This window comes from Leuciscus leuciscus (assembly GCF_965113295.1).
Source record: "Leuciscus leuciscus genome assembly, chromosome: 5".
In the NCBI taxonomy this organism is placed as follows: Eukaryota; Metazoa; Chordata; class Actinopteri; order Cypriniformes; family Leuciscidae; genus Leuciscus; species Leuciscus leuciscus.
In genome coordinates this window covers 43,911,847-43,934,663 of record NC_138729.1, presented here as the reverse complement: position 1 = coordinate 43,934,663, position 22,817 = coordinate 43,911,847, and positions in this window count along the sequence as shown.

Below are 22,817 nucleotides of genomic sequence, written 5' to 3'. Positions count from 1 at the left end.
TCAATTTAAAGGGTTATTTGAAGGCAGCCTTTGTTTCACGTCCTTTATTCAGCCTGTTTTGAAGGATACATCAAGTGTATCCTTTGCGTCCTCCAATCACCCACAATCCTTTGAACGCATTCCAGAGCAGAAAATGAATCAGCGCTGAACTGGTCTAATTTTGTTTTATATATATATATATATATATATATATTTCAAATTCTAATGAATATCCTTGCAATTAAGCACATTTTTCCTTAAATTTGGCCCTAATACGTAAGCTTTTTTTATTTTAAATTAGGGGTGAAATATAACCCACATGTTATTTGTGACATTCACATACACTTGTTACAAATTAATTTGTGGGTCATTAAAATATTTTGTGTATAATGTGCAATTATTTCTGACAGTTTACAATCTCTCAGATTAAGTGGAGGAAAACCTCTTTATGTACATTTTTTTGCTATTGCACATCTTTGACCTCACTATGTTGCCCTCAATCTGGAAGAAATGAAGTTTTCAATTTCTCAAGAAGCCCTCGGGCTTTGTGTATTGCTGTGTCTGTTTTGCTCTCAACTGTTGTGGGAGATTACATTTTGATGTGTGTCTCTCTCTGTATTGAAGACTACCTACTATGTCTCAGTCAAATTTGAGCCCCTCATGTGGGTGCTTGAAATAGCCCAGAGTTTGATCATGGAGCAGTTATTCCTTCTCAGACATCTCTACATCTGATCCTGCAATGCAGTTACATTCAGATATATAAGGTTGCCCTGACATTTATGAGACACTGCTAAATCTTTAAGAGATTTCTCAGTTGAATAACACTAAAATTCAAAACAGATATAAAATGACACTGGTCATGTTTGACTGAGCATATTTCAGATTTTAAAGTTCAGTTGTTCAATGTGAAGTTGTCGTTTACCAAAGAGAACTCGCCTTCCGTGTGTGTGTGTAGGCTAAAGGCTAAATGGACAAAATAATACTTAAAATAACTGAAGCTTAGCAGCAAAGTGCACAGCGTTGTAAGAAATTGCAAGAAAAGTCTTTTTATGTCCTTGCGACATCCAAATAAATACATAAAAAGATTCAACAAGACCAGTGTGTGTGTGTGTGTGTGTGTGTGTGTGTGTGTGTGTGTGTGTGTGTGTGTGTGTGTGTGTGTGGCCCGATCATAGACTGTAAAAAAAATAGGGCCGATTCACGAACAGACGACTCTTTGCATCGGTTCTTTTTAGTACAAATATACATAGAGACCTGTGTAGTCTAATTCCCCCCCCCCCCCCCCCCCAAAAAAAGACTCTTGTAAGTTTTCTTTTTTAGAGAACAGAAACATTCAGCGCGACCAGTATAGTCGAATTCCCCAACTAATGATGATGGAAGTCGATTTTTTTTAAAGAATTGCAAAAACAAAAAAAACGATTTACCGGTTTGAATCTTTCTGACGAACCTTTCACTGAACTGATTCGTTCAGAGTGGTCACTGAATCAACACGTCTCGCTTACTGAACTGCAAGACAAATTATTATTATTTTACAATAATTTCCAAATCGAAATGAAGAAGTGTCAATATCATTAATAGCCTTTATCTATAGCCTATATATATCAAGTCGTCAAGTCAAGTCACCTTCATTTATATAGCGCTTTTAACTATATGGATTGTTTCAAAGCAGCTTTACAGTGATAATACAAAATTACCGTAATGGATTGTTTAGGCTTTACAACAGCTCTAGGTTAAAGTTATTGTCCAGCTAAAGTTAGTTGATTGATTCATTCATTTCCGTTGTGAAGATCATTAGTTATTAACTTAGGGGCCGCTAACACAACACCGTTCTAACAGGAAAACCCTCAACGCGCACATGCGCGTTTGAATATATATATGTGCGCAGGCGTGTAGTCCTTCTATCCAAATCAACCCTCAATAAACTACTTGTCTGGCCTTAAAAATGTATAATACAGATTTTTTTTTGTCGCGTCTGCATAGCCACGCAAACCGGAGTTATCCCGACAACATTTTATCTGTACTGAGGTGAAGGGAAGGACTGCGTTGTCGTCGTGTCCAGACGCAGATCTGGATCCGGCGGACTGCGGTAAACCTCGGGATAAACAGAGAGACTAATATTAGTGTAGACGCCGTCCTTCTTATGATGTAATAAGTACATCAGGATTTTGGGGGAGTGTTCCCGGTTCCGGCTGACCTAAACTATGCAGATTAGAACATCACATGTTCAACATAGTTATTATGTAATAAATGATTGCATATTCATATAGGCCTCAGGATAATTATTGTTAGCTAAACAAAAACCTTTTCTTACTTGAAATAAAATAAACTCTTACTCAAATAAAATATATATAAAAAAAACATTTATTTCAGCTAGTTTCAGCATTTCTCCTTTTCATTTAGTTTAACTTCATGTAAAATAACTAAAACTAAAGTGAAATATAAAAAATATAGACATATTAAAAAAACGAAAATGTCAAAAACAAACTATAAAATCAGTAAAAATAAATAAAATATAGAATGTATAAGAATATCTCAATGGTACCAAAACAACACTGAGACCTATAGTAGGCAAGGCCAACTGTAAAGTTATATTCCATATGTGTTTACAAGATGAGGAGCAAAATTATTGTCTGTAGTTTTCAATATCATGCCAAACATGCATTATACACTCGGCGGCAAAGAAACATGTTTCTTTTTTTAAACCGAAGCTGAATGTGTCACTGTGGTTTAACATAGGTCTTCAGACCCAACCTCTGTGCTTCATTTCAGATTCATCCTCATGTGACCGTGAAACATTGGGTCATACCACTCATCTCTCAGATGAATGGTAAGACAAAACATTTTCCCCCTGAAGTTTTATAGGTCAGAGTTGTGATGCAAATAAGTGGAATGTCTTATTGATTTAAGTCTGGCTTTTCAAGGTAGACTGGCTTTGTTAGATTCAAGAGCAGGAATTCATTCATCACACACTTAATGGGCAACATCAGAGAAGGCTACTTCTTTTTCTCAGGTGCGGAGGCTGTCCTTCAGGGTGCGTGCGCATGACTTTGAGCGTGTCTGTCGTTTCCTCTAGCCCAGCTATCATTGTCGTGTGTGTCAGAGTCCCTGCTGGTAATGGCTTTGTGTGGGTATAATAAAAGAACTTCTCATACCTGACTGCACTTCAGATGCTCAACCGATATTTGTTCACATATGAGTAATGCGAAATGCTGTTGCTTTGTACATGCAAAGTATAATTAAGGTGTCAAAGGGTGAAGGACAAAGTCATAATAAGCCATATAAAATAACAGTTCTCAGAATCAGTGGTGGAATTAATAGCACAGAATCAAACCTGACCTCATCTCATGCACATCAATTATTATTTAAAAGTCTTCATTGTGCAATCTTTAACATGTCATCTGTCAGCCAGTGAACTCACATACTCACTACATCTCTAATATTTAAATTACTGTATCTTACCACATTCATTTTCTTTTTCTCTCAGCTCCCTACGTGGCATACTAGTTTTGAAAATGGTAAATTTTGGCCTTCAGCAATGGCTCATAGAAGTGCATTTCTAAACAAAACCTGCACAGAAACACATAGCTAGCTTAGATTTAATTCAACTTAAATGAATTTATTTGAGAAATAAATTGTTGTTTAATAAGTCCGACGCGATAGCCCTTTCGCTACCTTTAAGTTTATCGGCAGATCTCAAATTCTTTACTGGCTGGTGTACAATAACAAGATGTGATAGATATGACGGGACTAGACCAGTTAGACTTTAAAAATGAATAGTAGGGCCTTACCATCTAATCTGGCCAGACCTGTGTGGCCTTATAATCAATGATATTCGCTTCACCTGTGTCTGGTCATAATGTTTTGCCTCGTCATTGTATATATATTATCACAATTATTTAAAATATAATCCATTTAATATAAACCGCTCTCAAACAAAAAGTAAACCTTTATCATGATGTAAATTTACTCATATATACGATTTTCCACACACCTTGAGTCCACCCTGACATTCAGTCACACACAATCATACATAATTTTGTAAATGATTAAATATCAATGAGAAAGGGAATAAAATGAAGAATAAAAATAATGTTTATTTTAAATTTGCCTGTGGACTCACCAATTTTTGTTCAGGCCCACCAAAGCAGCATATTTTGTTCGCCCTTGGTCCAGTTTTCTGTGAATTTACAAGGTGTAATCCAGATACCTGTAAATCTGTCCTGATTGGTTCCACTGGCTCAATTCATCACATACAATCTCCCGAACCCATCTATCATTCCTATCTGAGAGTGCAGATTTGTCACTCAGCACATAATAGCAGCTTCTGATACCACTGCAAAAAGCCTGTGTTTTTTAGGCAGTGTTTTCTAACAGATGCTTTGTATCTGATGCAGGTGGAGACACGCTTCTGTTTTAAAGATTCTGCAATTATGTTTTTGTCAGGGTGAATCACCTCAGAAACAATGCCGGGTGAGGAATGTTACTTTCAGATTGATTTTATTCAGCGGGGTGTAGAATGTAATGCATAATGGCAAACAACTTAGCAGAAGTAAGGCTGCGTAATAGTGTTTCTGAAGACAACAGACTTGTGCTGTTTTTCAATTATTTTAATAGTTTTACTTCTCAACATACGGACTGAATACAGATTATGGACATGCCTTCATTTGTAAGATGTTTTGTAACTTCATTTCTGCCACAGCAAAGTTACAAGCAACTGCAGAGGGCATCAAGTCCGATGTTAATGACATTCATGAAATTCACTCCCAGTTAAATGAAATTAGTATGTTCTGATGTGACTGTTAAATGTTAAATCACTTATTGGGTTCCATCTGAATGAATCTTACTCATGTGAAATGAATTGTTGTGCCTAAAGCTTTAGGCCTGTAATTTGATGCAGACACTAATAGAAGGCTGGGATTAATCAACATAATTTTGCAATCAAATCATAAGACGAGCATGTGTGTGTGTAAGGGTGTGATAGTGAGAGTAGTGGCAATCAAGGCTCTCTGTGTGACATTCACTGTGTTACCCGCAAAACTGCTCATAAGTGGAGAATGTCATGTACTTTATACATAGCAGCAACGGTTTGTCACACAAATAGTACTTCTCAAGTAAAGCACACGTAAAGTGTCTACTCACAATTGATTCCAATATAGCTTTTTCCTCCAATAGGAAAGAAAAAACACAGATGAGAACACACTTTTCTATATCATAGCAATGAGGTCAAACAGAGCGCAAATACAGATTTAGTTCAAACCTACTTCTTTTCAAAAAGTCTGTCGTCAAAAGTCCGAGATTCCAGTATGAACTTTCATCAAATTCTCCCGAGACCAAAGTATCTGAGGAATGATATAGCCATTTATTTTATAGCTCTATATTCTTACTGTATGCCAACGAGTGTCTCGTTTGTGCCTATATTTATTTCTCCTGAGGAATTTTAGGAGAAACAAAGTTGATACTTACATGAAACATAAATGAAAACTCAATTAAGTCTCCAATAAAAGCAAAAAAGAAATAAAAAAATCCACTAGGTTGTTAGTGTTTTCATGACATAAATCATGAAAGAAAGAAAAAGGACCAAATTTGAACATTATGTTCATGCATTCGTTGGTAAATTCATCTGTAGTCCTTTTCAGTCGTATCCAACCAAAAGTAAAAAAAAAAGACAATAGAATGAAAGCCTATACTGAAATATGATTGTGTACACCTCAGGGCAAAAGAGAGAGAGGGAAACAGAAATACATTCGCTCTTGATTGTTCTCGTAATTAGAGGTCAGGGTAGATGATGCAATCATCTATCCCTATGGGAATGTTAGTCAGAGCGTTTGTATTATATGATATATAATTATATAATACAAAAAATATTAATAGAGAGAGGAAGGATTTTGGACTTCAGTTACTGGCCAGGACTGATCATGGCTTCCATTCTGCATGGTGTTAAAGGCCTTTTTCAGACCCCATATATCCGAGATTTCACGCAACTGTTGCTTCATTTGCAGATATTAAAGCCAGCATGTATTCCCCTCACGAAAAATTATTCCAGCAGATGGTGCACATCTAATTACATTTTATGATTTATGTGATCATTTGCAAAGCATCCTGGGAGAGAACACAGGGAGTACTGAATCAATACTTCTCATTCTGGAGTGAGAAATTAATACAAGTACTGACTCTCTCTCACATCTCGTCTGAGATAAATCTGCGCCACTCTCAAGACCGCGGGAAATTCACCTCCTTTAATCATCATTTGTGTGCTTTCAGGAGTAAAACTGTAACAAATTAACCAATATTTTCATAGGACAAAGTGAACGCTTTCTCACCTTGAATTTCATCTGCAATCTGGCTTCATCTTGTCGACTTAATTTTAATTCTTGATCACATTCAGTCATTTCCTGTTTTTCAGAACCACTAATCAGGCGCAAGTTAAAAACTGCTGTTGGCAAATGAGACAGCTGTGAGTGAAATATATAATGAACTGAAAGTACTAACGAACTTGAGCATGTTTTATTTATCAAAACATTTGTCCTGGACAGACAGCGATGAAACCATTAAAGAGGATAGTCTCACTGGATAAAAAAAAACAAGGTTCCTGCACAGCTTATTTTTCTTGCTAGTTAATTTCTTCTGTTCTTCCTGTCACTTCAGAGAATCATGCAATGGCGGAATGTTTGAGTAGATTTACATAGCCCAGTTTTACAGACAGGGCTTATAGACTAAGCCAGGATTAGTTCAATTAGGGCATTTACGTAGCTTTTATACACTCACCTAAAGGATTATTAGGAACACCTGTTCAATTTCTCATTAATGCAATTATCTAATCAACCAATCACATGGCAGTTGCTTCAATGCATTTAGGGGTGTGGTCCTGGTCAAGACAATCTCCTGAACTCCAAACTGAATGTCAGAATGGGAAAGAAAGGTGATTTAAGCAATTTTGAGCGTGGCATGGTTGTTGGTGCCAGACGGGCCGGTCTGAGTATTTCACAATCTGCTCAGTTACTGGTATTTTCACGCACAACCATTTGTAGGGTTTACAAAGAATGGTGTGAAAAGGGAAAAACATCCAGGATGCGGCAGTCCTGTGGGCGAAAATGCCTTGTTGATGCTAGAGGTCAGAGGAGAATGGGCCGACTGATACAAGCTGATAGAAGAGCAACTTTGACTGAAATAACCACTCGTTACAACCGAGGTATGCAGCAAAGCATTTGTGAAGCCACAACACGCACAACCTTGAGGCGGATGGGCTACAACAGCAGAAGACCCCACCGGGTACCACTCATCTCCACTACAAATAGGAAAAAGAGGCTACAATTTGCACAAGCTCACCAAAATTGGACAGTTGAAGACTGGAAAAATGTTGCCTGGTCTGATGAGTCTCGATTTCTGTTGAGACATTCAGATGGTAGAGTCAGAATTTGGCGTAAACAGAATGAGAACATGGATCCATCATGCCTTGTTACCACTGTGCAGGCTGGTGGTGGTGGTGTAATGGTGTGGGGGATGTTTTCTTGGCACACTTTAGGCCCCTTAGTGCCAATTGGGCATCGTTTAAATGCCATGGCCTACCTGAGCATTGTTTCTGACCATGTCCATCCCTTTATGACCACCATGTACCCATCCTCTGATGGCTACTTCCAGCAGGATAATGCACCATGTCACAAAGCTCGAATCATTTCAAATTGGTTTCTTGAACATGACAATGAGTTCACTGTACTAAAATGGCCCCCACAGTCATCAGATCTCAACCCAATAGAGCATCTTTGGGATGTGGTGGAACGGGAGTTTCGTGCCCTGGATGTGCATCCCACAAATCTCCATCAACTGCAAGATGCTATCCTATCAATATGGGCCAACATTTCTAAAGAATGCTTTCAGCACCTTGTTGAATCAATGCCACGTAGAATTAAGGCAGTTCTGAAGGCGAAAGGGGGTCAAACACAGTATTAGTATGGTGTTCCTAATAATCCTTTAGGTGAGTGTAAATGTGCCTTAGAAAAAAAAACATTATTGGTGTGCATCTTGAGACATTTTAATATATGTCTGTGCAAGTTGTTTTTAATTAAAACAGCCAAAACATGAGGAGGAGGGAGGGTCGAGCTAGCCTCCGGTTTGTTTGACAATACTTTGAACGTCAACAAGAAGTGACGTCACCCAACATCGCTTAGAGCACTTTTAACTATAAAGATAAGTATTATGGAGTGAGCGTCCACACCATTGCACCAGATCGCATGTGCTGCATTTAGGTTCTCTTACGAGAGGTCTCTCGTACTGCGTAAGATATCTTACGCTAGGGGAAAATCCTTTTTCCGCGAGATATTGAAGCCAAAAATTATCCTTAATTTTGTAATAATGCAAAACGCGTTGCGGCAGCATGCAGACATAGGCGAGGCAGCTCGCGCGCCTATTGGCTGCTCTGCGGCAACTGCAGCAGCCTATCGAGCGAGGCCTGGCGTGACGCCAGACCCAATGAGGGTGCTTCGCGCCCGCTGCGTCACGTCCCGCCGAAACGGGCGTGGTCTAGGCCTATAAATACCGCTCGCAGGCAGCTATTATCTGATTTTTCATCCTTCAAGCGAAGCACATGCATCGCTGGAGCTGGAGAAGAAGCCACGCCGTCTGAGAGGGAGCACCTTCAGCGGGACGAGTCACTGAAGTCGCTGGCCGCGCCGCCTTCCTTGCCTTCCTGCTGCGCTATCCGGCGTTATATCCTTTCTCTGCTACTGTGTTTATGTATGTGTGTGTGCTCGCCGCCGCGACACACACTCTCATTGCACTAAAAGAGCTGGGCATCTTTTTGAAGACGCCCCTTTTCCTGAGGATCACGCAGCTCTCGCGCTCGCTGACGGCGACTGCCCTCACTGCGAGCTAGTTACTGCCTATGGTGACTCTGAGGACTCACCTGGCATCCTTCTCCGAGACTGCTCCTCCGCCCCCCCCAACCCGCAAAGCTTGCCGGTTCGCCCGCTTGCCTTGCCTGCTTGGGGGACGATACCTGTTCGAGCCGCGCAAACCGCGCCGCTCACAGGGGATGTCAGGAGCGTGCGGGCACGGGGCTAGCTTTCTCTCTCCCTCTGTTCAAGCCGCGCAAAATGCGCCGCTCACAAGGGAGGCTGGAAGCGGACGGTCGGGGTTAGTTTTCTTTACGTTATAAGAAAGCTACCCTGCCTCTGCGCCCCATTCATGCGTCACTCACCGGCAAAAGGAGAAAGGAGTGTTTTTAGTCCCTCCGAGGATGGACTGACCTTCAATTTCTCATACATTTCTCAGTTCCCTGATCATGCGACTGGAAATATCAATATTGCAGCAAACGAGCTTGTCTTAATACAAGCGCGCCTGCAAGCAAACGCCGAAGAAAACATGTTGACGCTCTTATATGCTCGTGCATCCGAAAGCCTTTGTGTTCCCCCCTGTGGCTCAGTGGCGGAATCTTAGGTTTTCCGCACGAGAGACCGGTGTTCGAATCCCGGTCTAGCGGCAGTTAAATTATGCCGCCAATGCTTCGCTCTGTCAGTTCCCTGAAAGGCGACTGCAGATGTGCATTTTGCAGCCAACGAGCGCGTTGTACAACCCGCTCGCCTGCACCCAAACACCGTTTCTATGGTTTCCATGCGTCACTGGCGTAAGGAGAAAAGAGAGTGTTTCTGGTCCCGCTGCGGACGGACCGACCTCCATTTTCTCGTACATTTCTCATTACCCTCTGAAGTTCGGGCGACTGTAAATGTCAGTATTGCAGTGAGCAAGCCTGTTGTAATACACGCATGCCTGCAAACAAACGCCAGCACGTTGACGCTCTCTGATAATACTCGCGCTAACTGAGTTACAATGTGTCTCCCCCTGTGGCCCAGTGGCAGTCTCTCAGGTTTTTGCGCGCGAGAGACCCGCGTTCGATCCCGGGTCTACCGGCAGATAAAATTATGCCGTCAATGCTCGCTCTGTCAGTTCCCTGAAAAGGCGACTGCAGATGTGTATTTTGCCGCCAACGAGTGCATTGTACAACCCGCTCGCCTGCACCCAAACACCGTTTCTATGGTGTTCCGTGCGTCACTGGCGTAAGGAGAAAAGAGAGTTTTCTGGTCCCGCTGCGGACGGACCGACCTCCATTTCCTATACATTTCTCATTCCCCTCTGAAATTCAGGCGACTGGAAATGTCAATATTGCAGTGAACGAGCCTGTTGTAATGCACGCAGGCCTGCAATAAACGCCAGCATGTTGACGCTCTCTGTTTCTATGGCAACTTCTCGCTCGTTCAGTTCCAGTAAATGTGACTGTTCCAGTGTATTCTGCAGTAAACAAGTCGGCGACGCAGCACGCTTGCCTGCACACAAACGCCGCTTTTACGGCTACCCAGATAAATCCCATAAGTGTGAATTTTCTGGTGTCCCGGCCACGGCCGATGGTGTTTTATGTGTAGAAAGAATGCCCACTGCCCAGTGCCCATCTCTACACACAAGCACAGCCCGTCACACAGGGCTCGCGCACATAAATCGACTCAGATCGATTGCGCATCAAACGTGGTAAATGTGCCCACTACCCAGTGCCCACAAACACTACGTTATGCATGTCTCACGTTTTCTGTAAAAACTAAACCAACGTGCATTCACTTCACTCAAGCGATCAATGCTTTCGGTGTGGTAAATGTGCCCGCTATCCCGCGCCCACATCCACGCACAGGCATGACAGTTCCTACGGGACTCGCCCAGCCCTCCCCCTCTCGGTTGACCGCCGCAGAGGAGTCGAGCGCGGGTAATCTGCCCCTGTTATCAGCGCGCCCCTGCCTCAAATGTCACGAGCGCGACGCTTGTGTTACAGCACACCGAAGCCTCTCCATCGCTGAGCGAACGGAGCACGCTTCGTATTCAACCCCTAGCTATTCATGCAGATGCATGGGCAAAGCTGCCTGGGGTTTCGAAGTGGGTGCTAAACATTATAAAAAGAGGCTATTCGCTGCAGTTTCGCCGACGCCCTCTCCTCTATATGGCGCGCGTCGAGACCACGGTAAAACAGAAGTAGCACATTTACTTCGAGCCGAAGTGGCGAAACTATTGAGCAAAGGGGCCATAGAGCCTCTCTCTCAAGTTCAGAGCGAAGGAGGGCTATACAGCAGATACTTCCTGGTACTGAAAAAAGACGGGGGTCTCAGACCCATACTAGATCTAAGGCAACTGAACAGAGTGCTTGTGAAGCGACAGTTCAGGATGCTCACGACCAGAAAAATCCTCGCGCAGATTCGCAGAGGAGACTGGTTCGTGTCAATAGATCTGAAAGACGCGTATTTTCAAATACAGATAGCGTCACGTCACAGGCGATTTTTGAGATTCGCCTTCGGGGGCCAGGCATATCAGTACACAGTCCTGCTGTTCGGTTTATCCCCGGCACCCCGTACATTTACGAAGTGCATGGATGCGGCGCTCGCACCCCTCAGAATGAGGGGCGTGCAAGTACTGAACTATTTGGACGATTGGCTGATTCTAGCGCAATCTCGCTCAGTGCTCATAGAGCACACAACCATTTTACTCGATCACCTCAAGAATTTGGGTCTCAGAGTCAATAGGGCGAAGAGCTCTCTGTCCCCCAGTCAGACGATATCTTTCCTGGGCACAGAGTTGGACTCGCTGTCCATGATAGCGCGACTATCACCACAGCGCGCGGTAGACATTCAGCGCACAGCGAGCTCGTTCCGCTGCAGCGCGTCTGTCCCGCTCAAGAAATTTCAGAAGATGCTGGGTCTCATGGCCTCAGCATCATCAGTGCTCCAGCTGGGCCTGCTCCGCATGCGCCCGCTGCAGTTTTGGCTGAAAGCGCGAGTCCCACGCCAAGCGTGGGCATCTGGTCTGCTTCGCCTCAAGGTCAATCAGAAGTGTGTCACAGCTCTGAAACCTTGGAGAGCGGACGACTGGTACCAATCAGGTGTAAGCCTGGGGACTTCCTCGAGGGTGAGAGTGGTGTCCACGGACGCATCCACCTCGGGATGGGGAGCGCTGCTCGAGGGCAGACCGTTCTTCGGCTAGTGGTCAGAACGGGAGAAGCTCCTGCACATAAACTGCCTCAAAACGCTGGCAGTAGACAACGCGCTGACGCGTTTTGTCCCCAAATAAAAGGACGCCACGTCCTGGTCCGCTCGGACAACATGTTTGTGGTGTCCTACATAAATTGCCAGGGCGGCCTCAGGTCCAGGAGCCTGTACAGGCTAGCAGAACGCCTCCTGGTATGGGCTCAGCGCAACCTGCACTCGCTCAGAGCAGCGCACGTGCCAGGGCTCCTAAATATAGGACCAGACAGACTGTCCAGGAACAATGTTCCGGCAGGCGAATGGTCTCTACACCCACAGTCCAACTGCTGTGGAAGAAATTCGGCAGAGCGGAAGTAGACCTGTTCGCGTCTCAAGAAAACGCTCACTGTCCGGAATTTTTCTCCAAGAGCGGGGACGCGCTGGCTCATTTATGGCCCCGCCGCCCGCTCTATGCTTTTCACCCCGTCTCTCTCCTGCCTCAGGTGATAGAGCGGATCAGGGAAGAAAGATGCTCAGTACTGCTTGTAGCACCGTTTCTGGGAAAACCAACCTTGGTCCCCAGTTGTGATGCAGTTAGCGAGCACTGCCCCGTGGCCAGTGCCAGTGAGGAGAGACCTCCTCTCTCAGGCCCACGGCTCGGTCTGGCATCCTCACCCGGAATTGTGGTCCCTTCATGTCTGGGCCATCAACGGGTACATGTCGAACTCCCTAAGGGAGTATTAAACACGATCACGCAGGCTAGAGCTCCGTCTACGAGACGGCTCTACTCCTCGAAATGGTCAGTGTTTTCGGGCTGGTGCACAGCCCGTGGCGTGTCACCCACAGGCTGTGGAGTGACGGAGGTGATTTCCTTCCTACAAGAGCTGTTGGATAAGGGCAGGACCCCTTCCACGCTCAAAGTTTATGTGGCGGCTATAGCAGCATTCTCAAGAACAACGCTTGGTCAGTCAATAGGAAGGAACGATTTAGTCATCCGCTTCCTTAGAGGGGCTAAGAGACTGAATCCTCCCAGACCTCCCTCAGTCCCTGTATCGGACCTTTCTACGGTAGGACCTTTCTACTGTCAGCCCTGCCGGTCCCTGATGAGGAAAGAGACGCGGGCCTCCTTTGCCCAGTCAGGGCATTGCGAGCTCATGTGTCTCGCTCGTCTGTTTTCAGGCAGACAGAGCAGCTCTTTGTTTCGTTTAGCGGGCGTTCTAAGGGACTAGCCGCATCGAAACAGAGCCTATCCAGATGGATAGTTGATGCTATAGCGCCGGCATACGCCTCCAAGGGCATGCAGTGCCCGTTGGGTGTCAGAGCGCACTCCACGAGAGGCATGGCCTCTTCGTGGGCCTGGTCGAGTGGGATTGCCTTGCAAGATATTTGTACGGCGGCGGGCTGGGCCTCCCCGTCTACATTTATAAGGTTTTACAACCTAGAGGTTCCCACCCTGCAGGCCAGGCTGCTGTCGGTCTAGTTAACCAGTATTATCTGACCTGATGCTATCAGCTCAGAATGCTGCGTCTACTGAGCACAGCTCGATGATCGACAGTGAAAAGCAGTAGCACAAGATGTGCCTGGGCAAACTGTGTAAGACCCACATTTCCCCATCAGTTCAGGCCGTACCCCGCCCTGTCTGTATGATGAAATTCGCGTCTAAGCGACGCTGCCATATGTGGAAGAGTGCGGCTTCGCCCCTCCCTCTTCCCAGACTCCCTGTGAGTTCCCTGGGTGATTGTGCACGATATGAACCCCGGGCTTTCGCCCTTGGGTCTTTGGTGTCAGATCTCAGCATGCACGGCGTTTTGCATTGGGTCCTCTAGTGTAAGATATCTTACGCAGTACGAGAGACCTCTCGTAAGAGAACGTACTCGGTTACTAACGTAACCTCGGTTCTCTCTAGAAGAGGGAACGAGTACTGCGTATCTTGCCGTGCATGCGCACGCTCTGGTTGCTTCGATGATGAAAAACCAGATAATAGCTGCCTGCGAGCGATATTTATAGGCCTAGACCACGCCCGTTTCGGCGGGACGTGACGCAGCGGGCGATAAGCACCCTCATTGGGTCTGGCGTCACGCCAGGCCTCGCTCTATAGGCTGCTGCAGTTGCCGCAGAGCAGCCAATAGGCGCGCGAGCTGCCTCGCCTATGTCTGCATGCTGTCGCAACGCGTTTTGCATTATTACAAAATTAAGGATAATTTTTGGCTTCAATATCTCGTGGAAAAAGGATTTTCCCCTAGCGTAAGATATCTTACGCAGTACTCGTTCCCTCTTCTAGAGAGAACCGAGGTTACGTTAGTAACCGAGTACGTTTTCTGCCACTTTAAATGCTCCAGCTCTTTGAAGCAGGATGGACTCTGATTGGCTGTCAATGTTTTAATCATTCAGTTTTGTTAGTGATTCCAACAATATCATTCCTCTGGATTGTTATCGTTTTAGTTGTGGTGTAGACTGTAGTGTGCTATTATTTTACATTTTGAATGATTAAAAAAAATGTTTCGTTATAGCAACCCTTGATGTGAACGGGCCTTTATAGTTTTACTCCAATTTGAAAGCAACTAGAAACGTCATTGCTTAAGTAACCTAATGGATATTTTATTATAGATATCACCCTCCCCACCACCACCAAGCGAAGGCCTCTAGACAGAAAGGGTAAGTAAATGACAGCGGTTTAATTTTTCCGTGACCTGTTTCTCTTACTTTCTTTCTGTTGGCTCAGCGTTTTAACAGTAAACAAAACCAACAAATGCATCAGTAACAACAGCAATCCGTCAACATTTGTGTAGCACCCGGCCTTGCCCTGAATGGTGATGACTCAAAAGCTAGCTCAGGGTTTCAAAAGATGCTTTCATGTATCAGGATTAATGTACGGAGCCGAAGCGAAGCGTCTAGTTGTTGAATCTTGAGCGGGATTTAAAGGGTTACTCTGAAGAATGAGTTTCAGACACCCAGAGAATCCTGGGAGCAGCAGAATGTTGTGTCTTGTTTGATGTTCATTCGTGATGAAAGGCAGCACATTAATTATGAGCATTTTGTTTTTGAATATGACTGCTTGGGTCCAAAACGACTCCTAACGACATCAGCCGCTGAGGGAAGCTGAAGCTGCGTTTCTGTTGCTCCTCTATTTTTATAACCGTTGCGGTGCCTTTGAAGTCTAACAAGACCTTCATTAATCTCAATCCGTTTCGGTGTTTTAAAAAAAAATGCTTTATTCTTATTTCTTTGAAATTCAAAATCATACAGAAAGTATTTGAAGAGCCCCAAACTTGTCAATTTCAAGCGACATTCCGTGAGGTCCAAATGTCTCATTCAGTTAATCATTCTTAATACATTTTCCCCCTCATTATGTTATATTATCAGCACAACAATTTGACGTTTAATTGAAATATTAATATGAATTTATGCAATGTTTAGTTTGTCTTTTTCTTAGATGGTAGTAGCCTACTGGGTCTGACATCAAACATCATGCTTTCCAAATTTTTTTAAATGTATTATTTTAATAGGCCTAGTGCATAATTTTCTGTAACTTTTTTTAGTTTTTGAAAATCCTAAAAACTTGTTTATCTAAAAAAAAAAAAAAAAAAAGGTCTCTGGATTTTTTCATAGTAATTTTAACTGAAAAAAAAAGCATGTTAAAGTATGTGCATGCATACTACGTTTTTTTTATTCATATGTGAATTTAAGATATACAAATTATATTGATATACAACATATATTATTATTTATAAACGAGTACAACTGATGAGGAAAAAAAAATGTATATTAACTAAAGAAAACATAAGACACAAGTAAAAAAAAAAAAAAAGGGTAAATCTGATTATGTGCCTATGAAACTAAAATCTTGTGCTCATTCTAGAACACTTTTTTTATTTGCTATAATTTGGCATTTGATAATTAATGTGTGTTGCTAAGTTCTCTCTGCAGGAGTTAAAGTATAGCCAAATTCAGCTCATTTTCATGACATAAAATGTGTCAGGGATCATTGGTTTCCTGCAGCACAATGACATTAGTTTGTAGGGGGGATGTTGTTCCCTGCATCAGTTGCCATCTGGAGTCTGTTAATGCAACGCGACAACTCAGTATGAATAATATTTCCTCAAAGAGAGTAAGAGATGCACATTAAAAAATGTGTAAACAAAGAAAAATAGGCCAGTTTTGTACGTAAACCGATAAATGATGAGTACAATAAATGTAACCCAGTTTTTATTTTTTGGCCTTGTTACCATTTTCGATAGACAGTGAAGGATAAGCTAGGAGAAGAGAGAAGAACATGTGTCTGAAGTTGAATTCAAACTCTTATCCCTCCATTGTGTGGCTTATTGTGCCACAGAGTGTGACCTAACGGCTGGGTCAAGGCTCTGACAACCTCCTACTAGTAATCAACTCTGTTTATCAGAGACAGCATCCTTTTTTTTTTCTTTTTTTTCCTTCTTTTTTTACAAGATTGATAGGTTGCAAGAAAGCAGGAAGCCTAAACAGTGAAAGTAAATGCTAACATATGCTTTTCTGCCGTCCTATTTTTCTCTTAATGTCATGATGTCATGTGTTTCTCAATTGAATGTATTGATTTATGGACAGAATCAGTCATATGGTCCTGTAATCGTTGGCTATTCTTCAAGACGACGGTGAGTAAGGTCAAAGTTAGTCGGCATGAAAACGACGGCATCATTATTTAATTTTTTACGAAGATTGGTTGGTCTATTAGTAAAATCTGTTGACTTTAGAAATGTTTGTGTCATTATAACGGTGACTGTTCAAAAAGGGGGAAAAAGTGCTTAATGTACTTTTTGCCCCAAGTTTGCATGCCTGTAACTCAAGAAGTATTAAAGATAGCCTATCTTAATATCCTTTTAGATTTGGGTTTTTTAACAAACATTTCTTTTTGTATCTTCATTTTAAAGGCCCTATGAGATACTGTGATCTTAATGCAGCTTAATGAGTAAATTGGTAAATTGTGCATTTTCAGTGGCCAAAAACCAAATGTGGGTCACTTTGGATGATACTACTGATCAGCTAATACTTTTTTCTTTTAAAGAGGAATATCTGAACAACAAATAATGTTGAAGCTACATCTGTATCTAATATACCGGTCTGAGTATCATAAATATAATTTTTCCAAAGTTTGCGTAGAGCATACGCAAAACAAGCATGTTCTCTACATCAGAAAAGCCATACATATGGAGCTGGTTATGTGAGACAAATGGCAAAATATATTAGTTTACAAGTCATGTATTATGGTAAAAGTGTTTTGAGGTCATAACATTGTGCAAGGAACCGTGTAATCCATGTAATCATAACTTGTGTGAAAAGGAATACAAGTTGTTGCTGTTTTACTGCCACTTGTTCATTTTAGTTGAAAACTGCAGGGAATTGAATATAGGCACGTTTTTGAAGTTTTGTAAAAAATGTTGGTAGAGGGCAGGCAAGTTTTTCCATTGAGCAGTATTGTGAACCCTTGAAGAGATGGCATGTTCTGGATAACACACATGGGAGTAGCATTGTAGCTAGTGTTGTCACTGTACCAAAATTTCAGTAGGTATTTTCTCGGTATCAATTTTGGTACCAGAGCAAAAACTGTTGAATTAAAGGTGGGGTATGTGATTCTCTTTTTTGTCAATTTTTTCTAAATCAATTGAAATCCTATTCCTAACCCACTTACTGCCACTGAGTTAGAAGCACTGAAATGAAAATTATGAAAATGAAAATCTGTGGAACGGGCAGGACTCGAAAAACTCTTCCAAGACCACCTAGAATCATTGGACAGTAAGTTCGTCAATCAAACGGTCGTACCATACCCCCCTCCCCCATCCCCCTCCATGTTCTTCGAATGGGTGGACTCAGGGCCAGCGTTGGAGGAAAGAAGGTAGGACCATTTGAGTTGTGTATTTTCAAAATCTGCTGGCCGTTTTGCAAATCCCATACCCTACCTTTAAGTTGGCTACTTTAAAAAATGTCCCGTTTCGTTTCATCCATTGGTTATCTTATCACTGTAAATCATTACACTTTCCGATTCAATCGCACATTTAAATGCGGGTGTCAGTCTAGAAACATTGCAATGTACTTAGCATAATGAAAACTTAACTTGTATTCAGATTGTGAATGGGTAATAATTAACAGAAAGCAAGAGAAGAACCCTCTCTGTATAATCACTAATGCCTGGCTCACACTACAGGAGTTTTAGGCCGATTTATGCCCGATTTACCCCTCCCGAGAATCTGAGAAAAAATCTTGTCGAGGACCTCGATCGGTTCCGATGTTCGGCGCAGATTATCTGGTAATGTGAGGCGTTCACAGATCGAATCTTGCCCCTCCCGATCTGCTCTCACACAAATCGGGCTCGCTCCGATCATATCAAACATGTTTGATATTTATCGGGATGAGCAAGATTGTGATTACGTCAGTACTGTCACAATAGCCAATAGGAAACAAGTCTACGACTAGACGGAAGTGACGGACATTTCAAAATGGCAACCGCGAAACCTGCAACACGGATCTGTTGGACTTCGGAGATGGAGGAGCGACTTGTTGAAATGTGGCAACAACATGACTGCCTATACAACGTTTAGATAGTGTGAAAGAGAGAGGAGTGTGTGTGTGTGTGTGTGTGTGTGTGTGTGTGTGTGTGTGTGTGTGTGTGTGTGTGTGTGTGTGTGTGTGTGAGAGAGAGAGAGGGGATTGTTTGTGCGTGTGTGTGAGAGAGAGGGGACTGTTTGTGAGAGAGAGAGTGCGCGAGCGCAGACGGCAAACCATTGTTTAACATAACGTTACCAGTAGACACATTTCTTCCAAATAGCACCAATTGTATTTTCATTTTACAGCCCAGATCTACACTGTAACAGGTGCTAATATCGCTTTTGACCTAGGCAGCCAATATTATAACGGTAAAAATTCTAGCACACTACGATAGTAATAAGGTCAATTAAATTCTTACCTGCATTTCTCGCTGAAGAACTGACAATCCATGTTGAGCCCGTCTCCCCAACCATTTTCTCATCCACACTCGTTTATTCTTCCGCTTTTGTTTTTTCTCACAACAAACGATCATTATTGATACAGCAAGTTTTCGTGTTACAGTATCCATTTTGTTTACATCATTTTGATAATCTTAGTAACATTTTGTAGTGTGTGATGCGCCGCGATTTTCAAATCTTGAAGTATGAGCATGTTTAAGATTTGAGGTAAGAAAATCTGCAAAGATTCTCCTTAAAGCAGCACTCAGTAGCTTCGGGACTTCTTCGCTGTATTCTCGCTTTTTGCTCGCAGGTTTCTCTCTAGAGCTCCCCCCACAGCTTCGGAATAGATATTTGACAACACTGTTGTAAAAACTCGTTGTTGATTCTCAGACACCAGAGGCTATAGATCAACGACATCAAAGCAGATGGGACGTTCTTTAAAACGTCTTCTTCATTCGGGTTCGGACAGCGTGGGGGAGCGCAATAATGACAGCATTTTAGCAGATTTCTTTTGGCCGTAAAGCAATTGTTTACATCGCGAGACCTGATATCACGCGAGACTTCCTGACGCAGCGGCCGGCGGCCCGCCGGCTCAAAGTTGCAAGTGCGGATTTTCCGCTCACGGGCACCAGGGGGGTGCGAAACGACCACCATTCAACCCGAAATAAGTAATATAACCATTCCAATGACTCCGAAGCTGTTCAGTTAAGGTAAAACAAGTTACTTAGTTCACCTTTAAGTGTGTGCTGCAACCAGATTTCAAAATCGGTTAGGATTTTAAAACTCCTGTAGTGTGAGCCAGGCATAAGGCTGTCAATCTCTAAAGTGCAAGCTCACTGAATTCTGCACTCTCGCGAAAACTCCTGTTACAATAAAATCGTAAACTTAATTGTACAATTAATCTCTTATTTACATCTTTTTTACACTTTGTTGGTTATAATGTAAGGACCGGCTCGCGTTGAACAAAAAATATTGTGCGTTTTCAGCTGTATTAATCGGATTCTGACTATTAAACTTAATTAATAGCACTTCTGATAGGCCATTGCGTTCACATGCTCGACATATATGATTGTGATTGGCTACAATGCTCAACGCTTGTAAAAACACTGTAAATAGAAACCTTTGATGCTCAGAGAGCGCACAAACAAACACTTTCAAGAGCGCTTGAAAGCAGCGTGACGTCTATTTGATGGGTACCGGTTGTACCAGTACGTTTGACAACCCTAGTTGTTGCCTGATGCTTTGCCCAATAGAGTTCAATACATTGGGGAATGTTGAAGCTATGTGGAAGTCTTAAGAATCTAACCTAAATCTAAATGTTAAATAGGAAAAAAAATAAACACCATTCTTGGTCAGTTACTACCTACCAGGCCAACAAAAGCATTTATTTGATTTCTAGAAGCTCAAAATGACAATTATTGTGAACTTGATCCTGTTTTGACCTGCCTAAACCCGTGCGCCTCTCTTGCATAATAGATTAAACAAAAGCACACTCTACACACAAACATGCTCACACACACAAACACACAATGCAGCTGAGTGATGTGGCAGTGTTAGCGTGTCACTATCAGCTCCAGCACAGATGTGTGAATCCACTGCCAGCCTTGGCATTCCAACCCAAGCCACTTGTGAACACCAAAACACGTCTGTTGTCCAAATATGGAAATGTTGAATTGTGTGTTTTGTCAAGGACAAAGGGCAAACCGACAGAAAACCCAACAATGACAACAACTCAACAGATACTTGCATGCACAAACAGGAAGTGCATGTAGCTTCTCTTAATTGCCTGTAATATTTCTGTTTCATTCAGTTATAATATAAGCAACCCGAACACAGATATGTTTTAGTCACAGAGGACAGCTACTTTGGCATGCCTGGCACAGTGGGGGGTAAAATGCCATGCTTTCGGGATGGGTGGAGAGGGAAGATTCAGGTTTCTTTCCAGCACTGGTCCCTCCTGCATTTGCTCATAAAGTTCAAAACAAATTGCCACACAATATTTAAAAATAAAATTACATGGATTTAATGGTCCTATAGTGAATTATTTAATTAAATTAATTGTTATAGTTTATAGTAGGCCTATAATCTTATGTATCATTGTAATACCTTAATTTAAGAAATATAATAATAATAATATTATTATAGTTGTCGCAGTAGTGATATTAATAAAAATTTACATATTTTTAAGTATTAAGTATTTCTACAGAAATAATAAATAATATTTTTTTTAAACATAGGCCATTTAACAATCAAACATAATAACATAAGTACAAACTTACCTTATTCAAATACCTCCTCCTCCACAATAACACTGGCAGTCTGGGGACCTACACATAGTGTTTTATATCATCACTCCTCTATTAAAGTCCCCCTGTGGTGAAAATCAAACTTTTAATGTTGTTTATATGTCTATGTTGTGTTTTTAATATGCTTTCAAACAAAACATGTGTAAATTCATGCAAGTCAACACCATTGCTGAGTATTTTCTCCTTAAAACTGCAGTGAACCATAGATGAGGTTTGAAATCGCTGGTGTTTCTGATGTCACACACTACCTTGTAACCAATCATGCAACGTGTGATCGTCAAGGAGTGGATCTCTGAGCTGGTGTGAGTGAGTGGAGGCGGTGATAATTTGCATATTCATAGAACCATGTACACTAAATAAGTCAAGGGTGTAGAGTTACATTCAAGCTATTTTAAGACATGAAGAAATATTTTTTTAAGGATTTTTTTTTTTTAAATATGTAATTTTGGTGATCAAAAATGAGTTTTAAAGGAAACATGTATTGAATACAGGGAGACTTTAAGCATTATTTATAATAACTTCACACATCTATAGCCTCTTCAATATCTCCTTCTTTAACAAATAATAATAATTTACTTTTTATTTTTTTATTAAGGTGTTACAATTATACATAATACATTATAGTACTATCAAATTAATTGAATTATTATTAAATAATAATTGTATTTAAATTATATTATTATTTCTTAACCGGAGCAAGTTTACATTATAAGGTACGTTTACACGACAACGATGTACTAAAAACAGAAATCAAATTTCTTTGCTTTTTTCATGTATACAGAAAACAATGTTGTCAAAACGATCCCCATTCACATGGATCTGCGAAAACAACTAAAAACACTGTATTTTGCTGCTAGGCCAGTAGTTGGCGTTATCACTTTGTAAAACAAAAAAACAAAAACCATGACTTTAGACTGATCACATAATGCGCATGACGTCACAGCTTTCACAAATTCACGTTTTTGTAGTTTACATGGAGACAATAATGGTATCGTTTCCAAAAACTTGCGCTTTGAAACCAGTTTTGAAAAGTTTGCATTTTCAGGCCCCCAAAACACCATTGTCAGGTAAATGAACGGCCAAAAAAAAAAAAAAAAACTTTACTGTTTTGGTTGAAAACGGTGTTGTGTAAACGGCCCCTCAGTGAAAGATTGTGTGAAGAACACTTTTTTTTATTTTTTATTTTTATTCTTTGGAATAATGTGGAATGCAAATTAAACATGGGAAAACTGATGAATTGTGCCCAATAAACAGGGACAGTTTAAACTTTAACCACATATTGCTATCTTTGTCATGTTTATATAACTGTGCATCGCTTAAGCTCACATTTTTTCAAACTTCTGTCAATTAACATGTGTCAGTACAGATTGAGAGACAGACATCAAGCAATCAAATTTCAATTACATGCTCTCATTATTTGTGCCAACATATTACACAACATATTTTAAATATGAACGGTCAGTGATCCTGCATCTGTTCTAGTTTATAGACGCTGCTCATCCACCATGTCTTTTTAAGCATCTTGCTCATGTTGTAATGGTTTCCGTGCCCAGTGCTGGAAAGCTCTGCCAGTCGATGTCAGAGAG